General features: G+C 44.9%; 1 protein-coding gene across 2 annotated transcripts in view; it reads right to left on the reverse strand.

Annotated features, from left to right (window-relative positions):
* The window catches only part of LOC121084904 (tubulin polymerization promoting protein), a 66,929-nt gene extending 57,956 nt beyond the window's left edge, over positions 1-8,973 (reverse strand). The window contains exon 1 of one of the 2 annotated variants that reach the window (XM_040586957.1): positions 8,861-8,973. The gene's annotated coding sequence lies outside the window, so the exon portion shown is untranslated. Of the gene's footprint in view, positions 1-8,791 lie in introns of both variants that reach the window. The other variant, XM_040586958.1, reaches the window with a different exon arrangement.
* Between the last annotated feature and the right edge of the window lie 10,306 nt (positions 8,974-19,279).

Raw genomic sequence — 19,279 nt, forward strand, 5'->3', positions numbered from 1 at the left:
ACAGATTGTAACAGAAGTTAGCCTCATTGCCATGTCACAGACAGGGAAGCCAAAGCAGAAGGACAGAGAAACATGTCTGTTCTGCTGCCAGAGTTCAGAGCATAATGAGGGCCCTAGGACCCGTACTCCACACTGCTTTAATTATTGGGCCACACAAAGCAGGTACATGACTGTATGGAGCGCTCAGAAGAACCAGTGTTCTCTGGCTCTATGAAGGAAATATAAATATAGTCTCACCAGCTGCAAACATATTAACCTGGTTTATGATCACATCAAAAAATGCTTTAAAAAATTAACAGAAAACTATCAAAAGTGTGAATAGCTAGCTTTTTGAACTATACCATGTACTTTCTCATCTGCCTTGTTTAGCTTGCCCCTAGAATGCTAGGAATATTCTGTCCCAATGTACATTAAATTGCTTTCATTTGCAAGTATTACAAAACAAGTTTTTAGTGGAAGTATTCTTGCAGCATTAACTGGCATGGAAATTAATAACAGTCTATTTGTCCAAAAGACTAGAACACTACAGTCGATACTTACAGCAGTCTCAGATACAATTCAGGTAATGGAAAAGGCAGCTTATTTTAAAACTGTTCATTCTTCAGCATATTTACCAACCAAGAATTGACTAAAACTATACTGAAAGTCCTGTGAACTAAGGAACACTTTCAGTTCAAATTTTATAATGGCAGAAAGCATTCAAGCATCAAGCAGACCTCTGTTTAGGAAACTGCCGAGACTGACAAATTTCAAGAAACCATTCAATAGCACCATGGCACAGCTGCAATGCAGTAACATCTGCTCTTCCCTGTAATGCTCACCTTTGCATATGCCAGCCTTATTTCTCAGGTGCAACCTAGCTCCATTGCAATTTGCGACACAACCCCAAAAAGACCCCCAAGTTATGTTTACACTGAGCATCGGGGTCATCCTCTAGCTAAAATCCAAAGTCTGCAGTCCAGATTCCTCATCTTGAGCCCAAAGACAGTAACTTGGATAAAATAGCCCTAAAATGGAGTATCTGCTCAAGTTCTCAGTCTTAGTCCTGATCCCCTCCCTAAATTCTTAACCCTTTCCACCATATGCCCCAGGCAACTAAGCAGCAAAAATCTAAGAATTCTTGATTTTGCAATTCTTTTTGCTGTTCTTTTTATGCAGAGTCCAAGGTTCTGCTTTGCTTACAGTCACACCATAGAGCTTTGGCCACAAGGCAGAGTGGAGGTGATACGCTAACTGTGCCCTAAATATCCACCAAGATATAATCCAAACCAGAGATTGCCCAGACAGTCTTTCTGCAATCTCCTTGCCACCCAGCAATTCTGTTGTACCTTTTGTCTCCATGAGCTCTTAAGTGAGAAGGGCAAGTAGGTGCTCCACAGCACAAACCCTAGACTTATAAGCAAAGATACTGTTCTACTATCTGCAAAATGTCACCAGCAGGTTAAAAAAAACAGTAAAGATATTCTTTCAAGCACTCTATTCCATTTCTTGCTGGCCTTAAGCCGAGTATGCAGGCTTTCCAATACTCTTGCTCTTTGTAACAGATACTCAGATCAAAAAATTCCCCAGTTCATGGGCAAATGGCACCCAACTGATCTTCCTGGCATCCTCACCTTCCAAAGGGTGGGAAAATATAACAGATTCATCTGCAAAAGCATCTATGCATCTGTTTAGTTGGCCAAGGAAAATATGATTCTACATTGTCAGACAGTATCTCTCATGTATGTGATCACATCAGACATGAATGAATGCTCAAGAAAGCAGCAGTCAGATACCTACCAAGTTTATGGAGAACCAGAAACAGAGTAGGGGGAAAGGAGAAAGATGGTGGACCCTTGCAATGCGGTTAACACTGCCAGCAAGGTGAGGTACATCTGGTATTCCATAAAGATTTGAAGAACCATACATTGTTAACATTAACAATTTTACTTCTGTTTTAATGTCACAATAAGCAGTAATATTTCTGTGCCATTCTCTTATAAATGCATTAGCCTCAGCCTCTCAACCATTGCAACTCAAGCCTCAATGCATTCTCAGCTCCTCAACCCAGACAAACTAACAGCCTTCCTAATGATATTTCTTAGATGGTCTTAAACCTGAAAGCTCATTTATTGGCTTTTAGAAAATAGGCATGCTACAAAGAATTCTGCCCACAGGTACACAACCTAGTAGTTTTACATTAATTGTTACCCGGTTTTACCTTCCATTCTCCTGCTAATCATTCCTGCGCATCAAGTGTTAGTAAGCATGCAAGTGCTTAACATGTAACCTTTATCAGAATCTGTTTCTGCACTGTTGGTAAAACTTATTCACTACACCACAAATAGCTGTCATCCAAAATTTCTTAAGACCTTCTAGCCAATCTGAGCAAAAAAAGAAAGCACCTTTTCAACGAGCACGAGAGGTGCTATTTTTATGAGTGAACTGGATGCATAACATTGTCAAACTGTGCAAGGCATTTGAAATTTGTCTGACTGCATCTGTTTTATTTTAGTACTCGATCTATCTTCCCCTTCTTTTAGAAATGTTACAGAATTGCAGTTAAAAGGAATTCTCATTTATTTTGTCTGTAATTATTTATACAAAATAACAACAGCAGAGACAAAGCACAGAAGATGGAATCTTTTTCCCACATTTTTGGATAAACATTCAAGCTGAAGGAAGGGATATACAACTGGAGAAACGCAACATCCTCCTAATAAGATGCAATGCTTTAGATAATGGTCCTAAAGCCTCCTTCAGAGCTATCTGTAGGAACCAGAGTTAAGGCATTTTTCTTTTGAGTTGTACTTTGAATGTATTTCTCCACGTGTGGTGCTCAAGCGCATGAGTGCCATCCATTTTCCCTAGCATATAACAGAAGGAAAATGAGCAAGGAACACTGCAGACCAAGCAAACCTAACAACTCTATTTACATTTAAACCAACCCTTATTTAAAGAAAATTAAATCTTTTCACAGGCTTTATGAGGAACTGCATGGCTGAACCTTGAGTTCTCTTGACCGATATACATGCACCCAGCGTTATGGACACAGACAAAGCTGGCTAGATCATACAGAGCTACGTTAAGACCTTCAGCAGGACACACAGAGTAACAAAAAAGGTGGTTAGTCTAGCTGTCCAGTTTCTCTCCTCAGCAAAACACTATTTCAAAACTGTGATGAAGTTACGTGTGTCATTAAAAGAACAACCTTAGAAAACACATTACCAAACACAATTTTGAGTGCTGGCAAATGGCTTCTACTGTTCTATTTCTAAAAACTATTGCTATCTGCCTACACAGTTACTGGTACTGTATCATTTATATACAAATGTAAGTTTAGCTGTTAGTAAATTACATTCCTCCATTCCAAAGAACTACTTCATAAAATACCACCTCTTTATATACCCATAAATGAAGCACCTATACACAAACATATACACACCTTTATTAGCAATAGTTCTATTAGAACTTTTTTGTTTCAAAAGGCATGCGTTCACTTGACAACACTTAAAGCTACACAAAAACTCTTTAACGAAATAACTCTTGACTAACTCTACAACATACTGTAATACCACTGCGTCACACCAGGTTTCAACTGTGAAGGCAGAATCATAAATACAGGTATCCACCACACATTTATGTACTGGTGAACTCCTATCACACTTTTTTTTCCCCATTATGCAACTATCCCACTTGAGGATTCCACTTACTAAGTATTCAACCTGAGCTCCACTAGGCTGCTATCATTGTTAGATGAAGAAATAATCTGGACACAATTGTTCTGCAATTACACACACAGGCAAGGATATAAGCCAGTGCCTAGAACAGCCTTCACAGAATAAAGTGAATATGACACTGATTAGAGCACAACAAAAGAGGAGCCTCAACTGTTTTGACGAGGTACTTTTTCACGGTGTATCAGAAAAAGACTTGGGAACCACACATCCAAAAAGACTGGTAGACAACAGCTGCTCTCTGCAGCAGTTAATCTTACAATTAATTTATAGCTCCAAATAACATGCCAGGCCTATCATCATCACTTCAGAGATTAGCTGAGTACAGGTTCCCTGGCTTGTACCATTACAATTGTAGAGTTTGCTCAGCCCCGTTTCTTCATCACTATACACTGTACCCTCCCCACCACCCGCATCCACAGCAGACCACTAATCTGAACTTCCATAGAACCTTTCCAAATATTTCTGAAAAAGCCACGAGCAATAAAGAACCACTCCATGAAAGGAGGTCAGAGACCATACAGCAAGGAGATCACTTTGAATGCCAGCGAGCTTTGTAACCACCTATATGCAAAAATATCAAGAGAACTATGGCAATACTATTGACAAGGATGGAACTGGATTCAAGAAAAAATGAGCTAATCGAGACTTATAGGCCTTGAAAGTAAGATTTAATAGTCATGAAGCATCACCTCTGATCAAAGAACTGGAGATGGTATAAGAGCTATAAAATCATGAGACGAGATGTTTTACCTGTAAGACTTAAAGAATGCCACCAATGTGATCTGTTAGGCAATTAAAGTCACTTCCACAAGGTAGGTATTCAAACACCTTTGTAGAGAAACTGCATCACATACTAAATGGCTCTTAACTGTCAAAGATCTCAAAAACCTCAACAGCTGAAAATTCAGGCTACGCCAACGCAAATTAAAAGTAAGACTTTCTTAGGGAGGGACAATCAACCATGGGAAATACTACAGGTAACTTCCAAGAATTGCTGCTCATAACCTGATGTCTGCACATTAGACTTCCTTTAATGCAGAAGATACAGTTGATAAAAATCTGTCTTTCAGAGACGTTTGACTAAGTGTATGTTATTGGTCTCAGGTAACTAACGTCAAGCAAATACTACTTGAGTCAGATTAGACTGCCTGAAGATCTCTTATATGTTCTTAAAAGTCTGGTGCTTCAGTTTTGTCTGAATCAAAAAACCCCCAAAACTAACCTTTAAGTACAGATTTTTTTCAACCACCCACAGCTCAGTACAAAATAGGAAGGGAATACTTCCCTTGCTAAATCATCAATAATTATTTCACATCTATAAGCTTCACCAAGATGAACTGTTTGGGTACTGGTCCTTCTGATTGTGAAATGACATGAGACAGGCAGACACAGATTTGGTTTTAATCTAAAAATAAACAGTCTCATCAACAACGAAGGAACACTTTTGGGAGCAAGACCTCTTAGCATTTGAATTTCCATCGCAAAAAAATCCTTAGCACTGATCCAACAGAACAGCGCTCCTCAACTGTGCATTTAAGAACTTGTTTGAACTAAGACTGCATCCCTAAGAGATCCAACCAAAACCTGTTACATCCTTGACTTCTTTTTTTTTTTAAAAGAAGTTTTTCTGTGCTCACTTTGCCAAATACTCCAATACATGAACACTGACACACAAGCATATTCTTGAGATCAGCCAAACCAGGCAAGAATTAACTTCATAAAATTATCTAAGATGGTTCTACTGCAGATTCATTTTTCTTTTCACTTGCCCCATAACACATTGAAACTTTGGTCTGTATACTTTTGGTTTTCTAACATGGAGAAGGTAAGTTTGTATCACGCACTCAGAACACTATGAGGCAGGGGAAAGACCAGGAGGAAAAGAAAAGGAAGAGGGAATCTTAAGACAACTGGCAAGAGTAAGAACCTGGGCTTCTCCACGTCTGCCTTAGGGTCCTGACACAGTTCAGTTTTCTTCCGCTACAAGGGAATCTTAATTGCCCACCCACTACAAATAACAACTAACAAAAGAGTAAAAATCTCCCTCTCCTTTGATGGACACACCACTGTGAGGCAAGAAAAACAACCAGCACAGTCAGTCTGTTCTGCTCCATCAGTGTTTAAGGTGAACATCCAGTCAGAAGAAGCTCCCTGAAACCCGGCCAGGCTACGCATACTCATCCTGTATCACATGTACGGGCCCTGTGAACTTAAATACCATATTTATATTGGAGTATTTTACCAATAACACCCTCTCAATGCACAGTTACTTTCACTACTATTTCAAAATATTCCAATAACCAGACTACATTGTGATGGGAAATTCTTGCAGTACCTCTGTGTATGGCAATTTGGGATGGGCAGAAAGATGTATTCACCAAGAAATTTCTTTCTGTTGAAGCTGTATTTGTTACCATGTATTTTTTGTGGGTTTGGGCACATAAAGAAGATGAGAAGAAGGAAGAACTAAAACAATTTATAGATAACACTGGGGAAAAGGCAAAGCAATGTGATTTTTCCTGTATAACTTTGATTTTTTTAAACAAAAATTCCATTTCAAAATGTTTTTAAATGGTGTTAAATTTAAACTATGGTAAAAAATAAGTAGCTTGAAGATAAAATGTTTTATATTGGGTCAATGTAGGTGTTTGGTTTATTTTAAATTTAATTTGTTTCAGCATTTAGTGAAGCTAAATACACTTAAAAATTCCCCCAAACCATTTACATATCCTAAGAGCACCCTTTGATATCAGAACTTCCCTCAGAGAACCGTGCAAGTCTTACATTAAGTTCTACAACTTCCTTTGCTCCAACATATGAGAAAAAGAAAATACCTAGCCAGATAATGCACACATGTACCAATGCATCCTTCTTAATAGCAGCTGCATTCCCTTTTTTATATATCATTTAACAGTATCTTGTTCTGTATTTTGGATCACAATATTTTGAGGGCCAGGCCCAAGTTTTTATACCCAACATATATAGTTAAGGTCCCTGATCACAACTCCTAGACACTATGGCAATAGAAACAGTGGGCAAAATGTTTCTTTTCCACTAATTTCTCTTCCACTGGCAGAGGCACCTAAAAGCATTTATGCCCACAGTAGTCATGCCACTATGGCAGAGAAACACTAGGGGTTAAAATTATACACCTGCATTTAATTTCAGTTACACATGGCATAAAAATGTTTTTTTAGAGGGAGAAAAAAACCCAAACCCCTGTCTGTTGCTTGCTGAAAAGAGTATCATTCATGCAAGGGCTGCAAGCAGTATGCACATACAAATAGAAAGGACATGACATCACTGAGTGACTACAGGAAAGACTGTTCTTGTTATAAATTTTTCTTCATACAGTGATACAGGATTGTGAATACAGTCACATTCTCACACTCAAAGACTTTTACACAAAGTGTGCCAAGCAAGAAAAATATATTGATATTATTTTAATTTACATATTAAGTTTATCATCTCAGAGCGAGTTACCAAGCTTAAATATGGTTTATTCTTTAAAGCATTCCGAGATACACGAAGAACAATTGCCTCTGCCTATAATGTGAATACACTAAACATAAATTAACTGCCTGCCTCACTCTTTAAGAGCCTTCTTTTTGCAAGGTACAATAAATAAAAATAACTTGCATCATACAGCTGCCTAGGGAAAGTAGCTGGCATAAATATATCCACCACGAAAACTAAATTAAAATATGTTATTTTTCACCACAGTCAAGCCACAGATTAAATGGGGCACAGAAACAACTACTTGGTGGATGTGTACTTCCCTGTATAAAGATCTGTTCCTACATTCACGAGGGCCGAGCGCGAGCACTGCAGGAGGCTCCTGTGGGAACATTATCTGCACCGGAGCCGCGCGGCCGCTCCCGAGCCGGGCACGCGCTGCAGCAATCACCGGGGCCCGGCTATTTAAAGGCCTATGACTGTCACCCACAGAGGCACAAGAGCAATCGAAACAGCATTTTATTTTTATTTTGGCTCTGGGAGGAGCGAGGTTGAGCCGGTGTGAAAAACATAATTCGAAAAAGCAGCAGCTCATCACTAAATGATTAGCAAAACGAGCACCGACATCTCAAAGTAAATACAGCGCGCGCGTCCAAATAGCCACCCGTGGTATTTTAAGTACGAGACTCCGGGAGCGCGTACGCGCCGCTCCGCTCTTCCTCCGCCCGCTCGCAGTACGGGTGGGAGAACCCCCCAGCCCCCGCGCTCCACGGCCGGGCTGAGGCCGGGCGGCCCCCGAGGCGCGGTGCTGCGGGGCACGGCCGGGCACGGCGCCAGCGCGCAGCGCCGGTGAGCGCGGCTCCACGCCGGGGGCGACACCGCCCCTCCTCCGCGCTCCCGGGCAGCCCCGGCAGCTGCGCCACCCGCTGCGCGCGACGACCCCCGCCCCGCCCGCGGGCACGCGGCGCCGCACGCAGCTCACCGGCCCCGCGGCACGCGCTCGGCCCTCGGGGGCGCCACGCGGACCTGGGGGGCGCCGCCGCTCTGGGCCGCCGGCGAGTCCGGGCCGGCCCGGGGGCTCCGCCTCGCCCCGCGCCCCCCGCAGCCCCGCGCCCGGGGCCGCCTCACGCAGGGCGCCGGGGGGCGGCGGAGCCCGCAGCCTCCAGCTGACACCTGCGCGTCTGGCACCGAACGGCTGCGCCTGTCAGACTCCGGGAGAGGGGCCACCCGCTGCGCCCGGCGGCACGCAGCGGCGGCTCCTCCGCCGCCTCCCGGCGATAGCCAACGGCGGCGCGGCCTCCCCCGCCGCCCCGGGCGCGGCCGCAGGAGCGCGGGGCCGCCCCGCCACCGTTCCGCTGCCGCGGAGGTGCGAGAACCGACGGGCAGGCGGAGGGGGGGCAGGCGGAGAGAAGCGGCTCCGTACCGGGCCTCCCTCCCCGCCGGCCTTTCCTGGGGGAGGGCAGCAGGGGGTTAATCCAGCGGAGACAAGCCGCCGCCTCGTCCGCAGCCCCCCGCCCGCGTTACACAACGGCGGCGCGGCCGGGCCGGGCGGCGCACCGCCGCCGGGCGCCACCCTCCCCCCCCGGGCGCTCCTTCGGCACCGAGAGCCCCCGTACCCTCCTCAGCTGGGATCAGCTACCGGCGCGCCGCCACCCCCGCGCGCCCCGCCACAGGTGCCCGCTCACCGCCGGCTCCGGGGGCGGCAGGTCCCTCCGCCTAACCGCCGCTCGCTCGGCCCCGCTGCGCTCCGCAGCCCCTGTCAAGCCGGCGCGGCCGCCCCGGCAGGCGCCGCCCCCGCCGCCCGGGCATTGGCCGCCGCTCCGGCCGCTCCCGCCCCCCGCGGAGCCTGAGGTAATGGCTCAGCGCGGGGCCGCAGCCGCCTCCGCTCCTTACATGGCTGCGGCGGCTGGCGCTGCCCTGCTCGCTCCGCTCCGCCCCGCTCGCTGCCCGGTGCCGGCAGCAGGTGAGGCCGGCGGGCGGCGGCCCCTGGGCCGCTTCCCTCGTCGGCAGCTGGCGGCGTGGTGTGGCGGGCCAGGTGAGACCGCGCCCGGGCCGGCTCCGCGCATCCCGCGCTCCCTCCCCGGGGCCGAAGGGCGGCCCCCAGCGTCATGCCGGGCCCTGGCTCGCCTGGGCCCGGGGCTGCGGTTGTTGACAGAGCAAGTAAACGCCGTGCAAAAGAGCGGGTGCGCGGTGCGGCGGCCGCCTCCCACGGCCTGGCGCTCCCCGGGCCCGCCGCCGGCCCGCAGCCCCCCTACGCTGGGGCACCGGCTGCGCGACCCCCGGCCCGCCCCGCAGCCAGGAGCCCCCCAGCCAGGCGCCCGGGGCCCACAGGGGCGGCGGGCCGCGGCTCGGCGGCTGCTGCGCGGGAGTAAGGTTGAGGCGCCCACCTGCAGCCATGAGGGGGGAGCAGGGTGGCCCAGCCCCGGCGCCGCGGCGCCTCAGTGCCTCGGAGGCAGCAGGGGTGCAGGGTGAACCTCGAAAACAGTCATGCACCTACACTTGCCTTAAGAAGCACAATAATAATTTATGAGCTATTCTAAAACTAGCTTATAAACCCTTAGTTCAGTATCTTAAGGCAACCATTGGGATGACCCAGAATGTCATAAATGCTGTAAGACCATGTCATGCTGGGGTGGAGTTTGGCTGCACTACCGACCGGGGGTTTGTGGTACAGCATGGCAACTAGACTTGCGATCTCTCAAGAGAGCACAAACCAAAATCACGTTGTTTTTTTCCCCCCCCCAAGTTTTCTCCTTTGCCACGCAGGCACAAACGCACCCTTTGTGAGGCCTAAGCTGGCCTGAGACACCAGAGGAGTGCCTGCCGTACAGCTGAGGCACAGATTAGGACAGGTACAGCTTTAAATCAGAACATGCTCTCAAGGGCAAAAATGAATGCAATATGGATTAACATGAAACAAGGTATGATAGTAGAGACTATTCTGCTAATGTTTAATATGGGGCTAGTCCTACATTATTTTCAATTCTCTCACCTATCCTACACAGTTTAGAATACAACTATCTGTTTCTGTGACAGAATTTTCTGTCACAAGCCATACCATCAATCTTACAAAATATGCAGAATCAGAATCACCCATATTTTATTCTGTGATAGAATTCAGACAAATTTCACTATTTATTTGTGCTTCATTTAAAAAAATAAAAACAGGAGGAAGCAAAATTCACAGAATCATAGATTGTTAGAATGGTTTGTGTAGGAAGGGACCTTCCAAGGCCATCTAGCCCAGCCCCCCTGCCATGGGCAGGAACACCTTCAGCTGGATCGGGATGCTCAGAGCCCCGGCCAGGCTGGCCTTGGATGTTCCCAGGGATGGAGCACCCACAGCCTCTCTGGGCAACCTGTGCCAGTGCCCCACCACCCTCATCATCAAGGATTTCCTCCTCACATCCAGTCCGAATCTGCCGTCTTCTAGTTTAAAGCCATTCCCCCTTGTCCTATCGCTACAGCCCCTGCTAAAGTCTGTCCCGTCTCTCCTGTGAGCCCCCGTTACGTGCTGGAAGGCTGCAGTGAGTGTCCCCGGAGCCTTCTCTTCCCCAGCTTGGTGTCATCTGCAAATTTGGTGAGGGTGCACTCAATCCCACCATCTACGTCACCGATGAAGATACTAAACAATACTGGTCCCAATGTGGATCCCTGAGGGACATTACTCATCACTGATCTCCATTCGGACATTGAGTGTTTGACCACTACTCCCTGGATGTGTCTATCCAGCCAATTCCTTATCCACCGAACAGTCTGCCCATCAAATCCGTATCTCCAGTTCAGAGAGAAGGATGTTGTGGGGGACCATGTCAAAGACCTTACAGAAGTCCAGATAGACAACATCCATAGACTACATCCCTTGTCCATTGATGTAGTCACTCCACTGCAGAAGGCCACTAGGCTGGCCAGGAAAGACCTGCCCTTGGTGAAGTCATGCTGGCTGTCTCGAATCACCTACTTGTCCTCCATGTGCCTTGGCATGGGAGGATCTGTTCCACCACCTTCCCAGGCACAGAGGTGAGGCTGACAGGTCGGTAGTTCCCAGGGCCCTCCTTTCAACTGTTTTTAAAAATGGGTGCAATGTTTCCCTTTTTCCAGTCACCAGGTCTTCAACTGGCTGCCATGACTTTTCAGGTGGCTTGGCAAGTACATCAGCCAATTCCCTTAGGACTCTGGGATGCGTCTTTTCAGGTCCCATAGACTTATGTACGTTCAGGTCCCTCAGGTGGTCTCAAACCTGTTCTTCTCTTACAGTGGGAGGGACTTTTCTCCCCCAGTCCCTGCCTTGAGGTCCATCCACTCGAGAGGTGTGAGAAGAGAGACTGCCAGTGAAGACTGAGGCAAAAAATTTGTTGAGTATCTCAGCCTTCTCCTTGTCCATTGTTACCAGTTTGCCAGTCATGTTCATCAGGGGAGTACACTTTCTTTGACCTTGTTTTTCTGGCTGACATATCTGTAGAAGCTCTTGCTAATCTTTTTTGCATCTCTTGCTAAGTTCAGCTCCAGCTGCACCTTGGCCTTCCTGATCCCACCTCTGCATAACGGGGCAGTGTCCCTATACTATTCTCAGGATACCTGGTCCTGGTCCCTGCTTCCACTGCCTGTGCATTTCCTTCTTGCTCTTTAGTTTGACCAGTAGGTCTTGACTTACCCATGCTTGTCTCTTGCCTTCCTTTCCTGTTTTCTTACAGCTGGTGATCGAGAGTTCTTGCACCCTACAGCATCCTTAAAGATCTGTCCGCTCTGTTCTGCTCCCCTGTCCCTAAGAGCAGTTTCCCAGGTAGTCCTATTGACTAACTCCTTGAACAGCTGGAAGTTTGCTTTCCTAAAATTCGGAGTTCTGACTTTACTTTTCACCCGACCCATCCTGACCCATCCTGCTTGCCATTGTTGTTCTGTGCTATATTTAGTGTGTGGAGATGAGCTTTTTATCCAATAACCTAACAACAATTTCTGGTTGCAATTTGAAGACCCCATATTCTCAAATAGACAGGGATTTAGAGGTTTAATGTAGCCATTTAACTAAATTTATGTATTTAGTTCCTAGTCCTGAGTGCATACTGTTGAAAATCTGCCATCATCCAGTTTTGGTAAAGATAAATGAGTCACTAAAAGAAATCAAGGATACCTCAAGGGCAAGCACGTTCTGCCAACCTAATCCTCACTGGCTTCCATTCCATCTTTCAGTTCACAGTTTGCCAGGTAGCTCACCCTCCAGGGGCCAGGGTGGGGATGAGAAAAAAGGTTAGCTTCTTTATTTCTTTCTTCAACTGATGTTTGTTGTTCAAGACATTTATCTCTTACACCTCCCAAACTAATTTTTAGAGAAATGTAGTACAAAACCACAAAAGCCCATTTTAGGGTTGTCTATATTGGGTTTACGTGGCAAGGTTTTGGTAGCTGGGGGCTACAGTGGGGGCTTCTGTGAGAAGCTGACAGAAGCTGCCCCTGTGTTGGACAGAGCCAGTTCCAGCTGGCTCCAAGACGGACCCACTGTTGGCCAAGGCTGAGCCCAGTGGTAGTGCGCTCTGATAGCATATGGAAGAATGAGGGAAAACCACTGCACAACAGCAGCAGCAGCAGCCAGGAGACAGGAGTGAGAATATGCGAGAGAAACAGCCCTTCATACACCAAAGTCAGTGCAGAAGGAGGGCAGGAGGTGCGCCAGGCACCAGAGCAGATGTTCCTCAGCAGCCTGTGGTGGGAGCCCATGGTGAGGCAGGCTGTCCCCCTGCAGCCCGTGGAGGTTAAGGGTGGTGCAGATACTTACCTAAAGCCTGGGGAGGACCCCACACCGGAGCAGGTGGATGGTCCCTGAAGGAAGCTGTGACCCCATGGGAAGCCTGTGCTGGAGCAGGCTCCTGGCAGGACCTGCAGCCCTGTGGAGAGGAGCCCAGGCTGCAGCAGGTTTGCTGGTAGGATCTGTGACCGCACTGGAGGTCCCATGCTGGAGCAAGCTGTTCCTGGACTGCACCCTGTGGAAGAGACCCACACTGGAGCAGTTCATGAAGAGCTGCACCCCGTGGGAAGGACCCACACTGGAGAAGTTTGTGAAGGACTGTCTCCCATGGAAGGACCCCAGGCTGGAGCAGGGGAAGAGCAAAAGGAGGAAGAAGTGACAGAGGCAAAGCGTTATGAACTGACCACAGCCCCCATTCCCCATCCCCCTGTGCTGCTTGAGGGGAGGAGGCAGAGAAGTCAGGAGTGAAGTTGAGCCTGGGAAGAAGGGAGGGGTGGAGAGAAGATGGGTTTGGGTTTGTTCTGATTTCTCACTACCCTACTCTGTTTAATTGGTAAGAAATTAAATTAATTTCCCTGAGTCAAGTCTGCCTTGCCCGTGATGATAATTGCTGAGTGATCTCCCAATCTTTATCTTGATTGATGAGGCTTTTGTCATAACTCCTGTTGAGGAAGGGGAGGAATAGAGTGACTTGGTGGGAACCTGGCAGCTAGCCACGGCCAACCCACCATATTATCACACTAAATAAAGCAATGTAACTTTGGATTCATTTTAATCCTGTGTGTAAATGAACTTTTATATTTTAAAGCAGGAGCCTGGCCAGTTCTTTGTTTGCATTTATTTTCATTTTTAATGCGAGAATGCTATCATTGAGTGCTATGTGTGCCTTGACATTTATTCAAAAATAAAATCACGTGACTGCCAACATGCATCTATATTGTGGATTTCTGCCACTCTCTATGCTTAACTTTGCGTGATGCAATTACACTGTTACAATTAATTCCCTAGAGCTCCCAGAAGCCTTCTCTCATCCCTGCAAAAAGTATTCTTTTTCTCAGTGCAGAAAACAATCTATTCAGTTGTACACTGGTAAGACAGTAGTGCTCTGCCACAGAACAGGGCCTTGCAGCAAATCCAGAGTAGTCCAGCCCTTGATTAGCTCGCTCTCCTCTGGAAGTCCATTCCCTCTCAAGGAAACAAGACCCTTGACCACAACCCTGAGACCTTGCTATCTTATCCTAAGATTGGCTGCCTTTCCTCAGGGGGCTAGCACAGCTGTGCTTGCAGGCTGTGGCTGAAGGATACCATCTTTTCTCCTAGGCACAGGCCACTGCGTAAGTCCACATGCAGCGTGACCCGATGATTTCTCAGTGTGAGCTAGCATTGTAAATTCTCTTTCGCTCTTTGAAATAAACATTTGAAAATATGATTGATAAATGTCATTCTCTCTGATGGATTCTTGTTAGACATTCCCAAACCACTGCAGCTGGAGAACATTTCCTTAGAGTGCAGGAATGGAGCAGAGTGCAGGCACTGGCTGTATCCTGGATCCTGCAGAGACTTTCAGAATGCAAAATTCCTACAAGCTGCAGTTTGAGAATGAACTGGCTTTCTTCTGGGCTGATGGCAACAGAGAGTAGAAAAACTGACCCTACATTTTTTCTTTTCAGAGGGAAAACTCCCTCTAAATATTGTAGCACAAAGCCATTACTTAAAAGGAAAAAAGTCTTTCTTGAAGCATTCAGTGATGTGAAGGTTATGACCAGAGGCATTTCTTGCGGGGGGGGGGGGGGGGAAGCTTTTTAAAACTTCCCATTTCACAATAAGAAAAGCACAACCATACTTCTTGCTGAATTCCAGAATATTACTGATTTTAATTAACACTACGAGAAGTATACAGATCTATTAAAAATAAAACTGTACCTATTCCCCTACCTCATTCTCCCTGTCAAGTAACATGCCAGTTCTTTCAAGGCAAAGTCTTTTGGGAGGGAGGTAGATCAGCTTCCTGCAGTTGGGACAGCTTCTTTTCAAGATGCTATAGTTATTGCCCATCCTTGTTATTGATATGATGTTTATCACATGAATTCTGTTTAAAAGTTTTGTTATTTTAAATATGTTTTAGCTTTTTCCTCCTTCCTTCCCTAGTTCTCTATGAGATGGAGAATTCTTCTCTGCTTAGGCAGCTCCTTTGCTAATACACTGAACTAGTTTGACTGGAGTTGGAAAACTTTGTGCCCAACAGTAGTTCCTGGACTGAGAGAGATGGACTGCAGCACTGACAAAGTGATGGATTACATAAACAGTGGGTGTTCAGTGAATCAGCAGTGACATCATATCTTGAGCCAGAACTATTAAACAGTAAATAAAAAGATTTTTCAAGTCATCACGCCTGGGTAGTAAAATGTAACATCAAGACCTTATTATTGTTATAAAAGGTCACTTTAGTTCACTTGTAATTTTCAAACATTCTAAGTTTTAATCAGAATATTTGTGTGTAACAAAAAGTATTAATTTGGTTGAAACTTCCATCAAAATGATGGAATAATTTTTAAATGCCGGTAGTCACTCCATTTAGAAAACCAGTTTTTTTCTGTTGTTGCTTTTTTTAGCCACTTCTTGGAAGAGTTACAGAAACTAAAAAGCAATCAAGTTTATTCTAGTCTTTCATTTGGTGAAAATCAAGTACCATTTCCCAAGTTATATTATGTTATACTAACAGTCATAAATATATTGTCATTTGTATAAGTATGTGCAATGTATGTATTGTCAATATGTCATACTATGTTACACATAGTTGATTTATGTACAGCTATATGTACAGTCTCAATCATTTAAGGAGGGCAAAACCTAGCTACCTGCCAGACCCCCACTAGCAGTGCAAATACATTTTTTAGATATAAAATTACAAGGAATATTTAATTGTATAAACAACTTGGCAGAATTTCAAATAGGTAGACAAGCATAAAGGGCCATTCTTGTGCACAGGAAGTATGACATAGAACATTCTGTATTTTGCAATGTTCTGTCCAGTAACTTTGTAGAGAAACTAATCCAATTATGTTTATGGAATCTGTGCTGCTCATCAATTTTACTAGAATATAAATTAATAATAAAATCATGCAAATATACAAGCCAGAGTTCAGGAGATGTGTACATGTATTATTGAAAATACTTGATCACACAGTCCTGCAAATGTCTGACTATGATAGAATTCCTTATTTATTTGCATTTGCCAAAGGTCCCGTCACAAAACAATGTTAATGAAAAGCTGAACTTGAATCAGAGCACACAGAGCTTCAGAAGCTATAAAGTTAAAGAAATGGCCTATGTTCTTCACTCTTCTCTGTTGCACACAGACCCTTTTGGGGAGTACCTTATCACGTGCTCGCTCTTTCAGATGGAATGCTATTCTAACTCCTAGTCTATTCTTTTCCCCAATCACCTACCAAAAAGTGAAAAGGAACAAAAAATAGGACAATGCATAACAACTCTAGAAAAGAATAAACTTCTGCAGCAGATCCAATAATTTGGACCAGATTTAAGAAAACTGGATTCCAGCAGCGTATTTTGTACAGGCTTTCCATGGAGCAGCTAGCAACATGCTCAGTTTCTATCTGCATCTGTTTTGCGGACATAAATTGGGGACAATCCATTTTACAGTAAGGATAAATCCATTTTACAGTAAGGATATATGAGAGGCATAGAAATATTGTAGCACAAAGCCATTACTTAAAAGGAAAAAAGTCTTTCTTAGGGAAGCATTCAGTGATGTGAAGGTTATGACCAGAGGCAGTTCTTGGTGTGTGTGTGTGTGTGTGGGGGAAGCTTTTTAAAGCAGGTCCTTCATGCACTGAGTATCTTTGCTGTATATGAAGTGACTTTGTAGTTAAAACCACTGACTTTGAGTTTAAAGACGGCACATTCAAAAGCCCACAGCCGCTTCTCCTTCTAAATACCCATTTTCTGCATCACAAAGACTGTAGTTGCTGCAGCCTTATTGGTTTTCTGATTTCTTTTCCCCTCAGTTAACTGCTGAAAAACATTTTTTTGTCCCTTTTTGGGTAGTTTATTCAATTTATCACATATAGTCGCAACTTCACTCTATCTTTCTTAGCTCAGCATTTATTCAGAGCCCTAAAATACTCTGTGGGAGGAGATATAAATTGCACTTTTGACAGGAAGGGTAATGGTCAGGAAGTGAACCTTAGAAGTGCAGAGAGGGTAAGCATCAGTGATGTCCAGTAACAAAGATTCAGCAATGCAGTTAAGACAGTAAACAAAACCTGATGGCATTTATATGGAAATGGCCACGCCAAGCTATTTCCTTAGTGCAAGACTTTTTCAGCACTGTTCTGCCTCTGGTGACCTACATTCTGGAATGCTTCAAGGAGAAGTAGGGAAGCCAAAATGAAAAATAAAAACTTTACCAAGTCTGCCCACAGAACAAATGCAGCCCTTCAGGTCCTCCCGGCAATAAGCTGCTAGAATCTGAGAAGCTGGGTACTTTTTTGTTCAGTTTAGCTTAAATTACTTCGTGTCAGCAGATATGAAAACATACAAAGCGTGTCTTAAACTCACCCATTTGTTCATCTCAAATGTTGCTGACTGCCCCTGGCACTAAATTCCACAACTGTTTTCTTTGTGTAAAAGTAAGAATTCTTGTACTGTTACATTGTATAACAGACTACTGTTAACAAGCATTCATTGATTGGGAAATGAAGTGATAAGAGATGTAGATTTGTGTTACAAATAAGCAATACTTATCCAAGCAGCTACCACGTCATCTTTTTTCTTGGCTAGAGACAATAATATAAGCCTATCCAACACTCTTAGTTGTGACACCTTCTTTTTCTAGTAGTGGTAAGACAAACAGCTTTGTCAGAGTGCATCCCATCAGTGCGAATAAACCCAGATACCGCATGTGGACTTACGCAATTCAGCCTAGAATCAAGATATGAAGTTACAGCTCCACTAAAACTGAGAGTTTTACCATTAACATGAAAGCAGTTAGCATTTTGTTTGCAATTCCCTTGCTTTCTCACCTACTGTTACTCAATAAAGCCATAGAAAAGTCAGTTTAAAACCAAACCAAACCAAACCCAGACTAAAACAGAGTCTGTTCTGTACTTCTTAGGGAGCATGTGGTTCAACATGACAAGTAAAGGGCCAAACATAACAAAGGTGCTCATATTCTGTATTGTTTGATTTAGGTCTAACGTTATATTTGGCCACTTAGTGCTTACTCCCTAGAAGTATTTGAATACCTGAATCCCGCTCTTAATTTAGGCCTTCATCTACTACAAACAAAAGCCAAACAATGACAAAATACAAAGCATGCAGTCAACTAGAGTAAAACCAGAGTATTTTCCAGTCAATAATGACAGCTAATACAAGAATCCTTTTTCCTACCCAATGGAAGTGAAGACTGTTCTTTTCACAGTGAAAGGCACAGATGCATTCTGTCAAATTTTGCTGAAGCTGATCAAGAAATCCTGGTCTTAAGGGTTTTAGGTTAGACCTCTTCCACTTTTACCCCATTGTGGCAGAATGTCCAAACACAGTACTTGTCCACATCTCAAACAGGCAATTTCATGCTCTCACATGTCCAGGTACTGCTACAGGCAGGTTACTCTGTGTCAGACTGTGAATGGGAATACCTGCACCATGGAAAGATGCTCTGCTGCTTCTGCTCTAGGACTGTAAAACTCCTGCCCTGCAGTGAACACAAACAGCTAAGTATAAGGAAGAAAAGAAATCAGACATTATACTGAGGTGTAATGAGGAATGAATTGCTAAAGGACATTCTAAGCCTCAAAGCAGGAGGTTTGCTATGTCCTTGCTCTTCCCCCCCCCCGCCCCCCCCCCCCCATTTTGTGTGCATGTGTGTGCGCATGCACATCAAGTAGCCATACAAGTCATGTCTGACAAACAGCAAGGCTATGTTGTTTGTATTACCAGACTCAAGCATGGGATCAGGCTTCTCCTAGAATAGTCTCAGATCCCATTTACATGCTCATGGTTAAATGATCACTAAATCACACCAGCAGAGTGACCCAGAACAAACAGTACATAGTTTGTCAGCTTTGTGCTTTTGTGTTGGATATACATCCTATTTAGAGGAACAACAATAACTAGTGCTCTGATTGCATCACAGAGGGATAATACTTGATGGGCTTGGGGAAAAAAACCTCCACAAAAAAACCACAAAATCAACAAAAAAACCTCACTCCATTAGTACTAAATTATCAAACAAAAAATGTTTCAACATTGGAAATTTGTTTAATATGCTCCCATACTCTTTTACTACAGCAGCAGAACCAGGAATGTGAGCCAGAAAGATGCATTTGTCTCATAAGAC

Source organism: Falco naumanni, chromosome 3 (genome assembly GCF_017639655.2).
Source record: "Falco naumanni isolate bFalNau1 chromosome 3, bFalNau1.pat, whole genome shotgun sequence".
Taxonomy (NCBI): Eukaryota; Metazoa; Chordata; class Aves; order Falconiformes; family Falconidae; genus Falco; species Falco naumanni.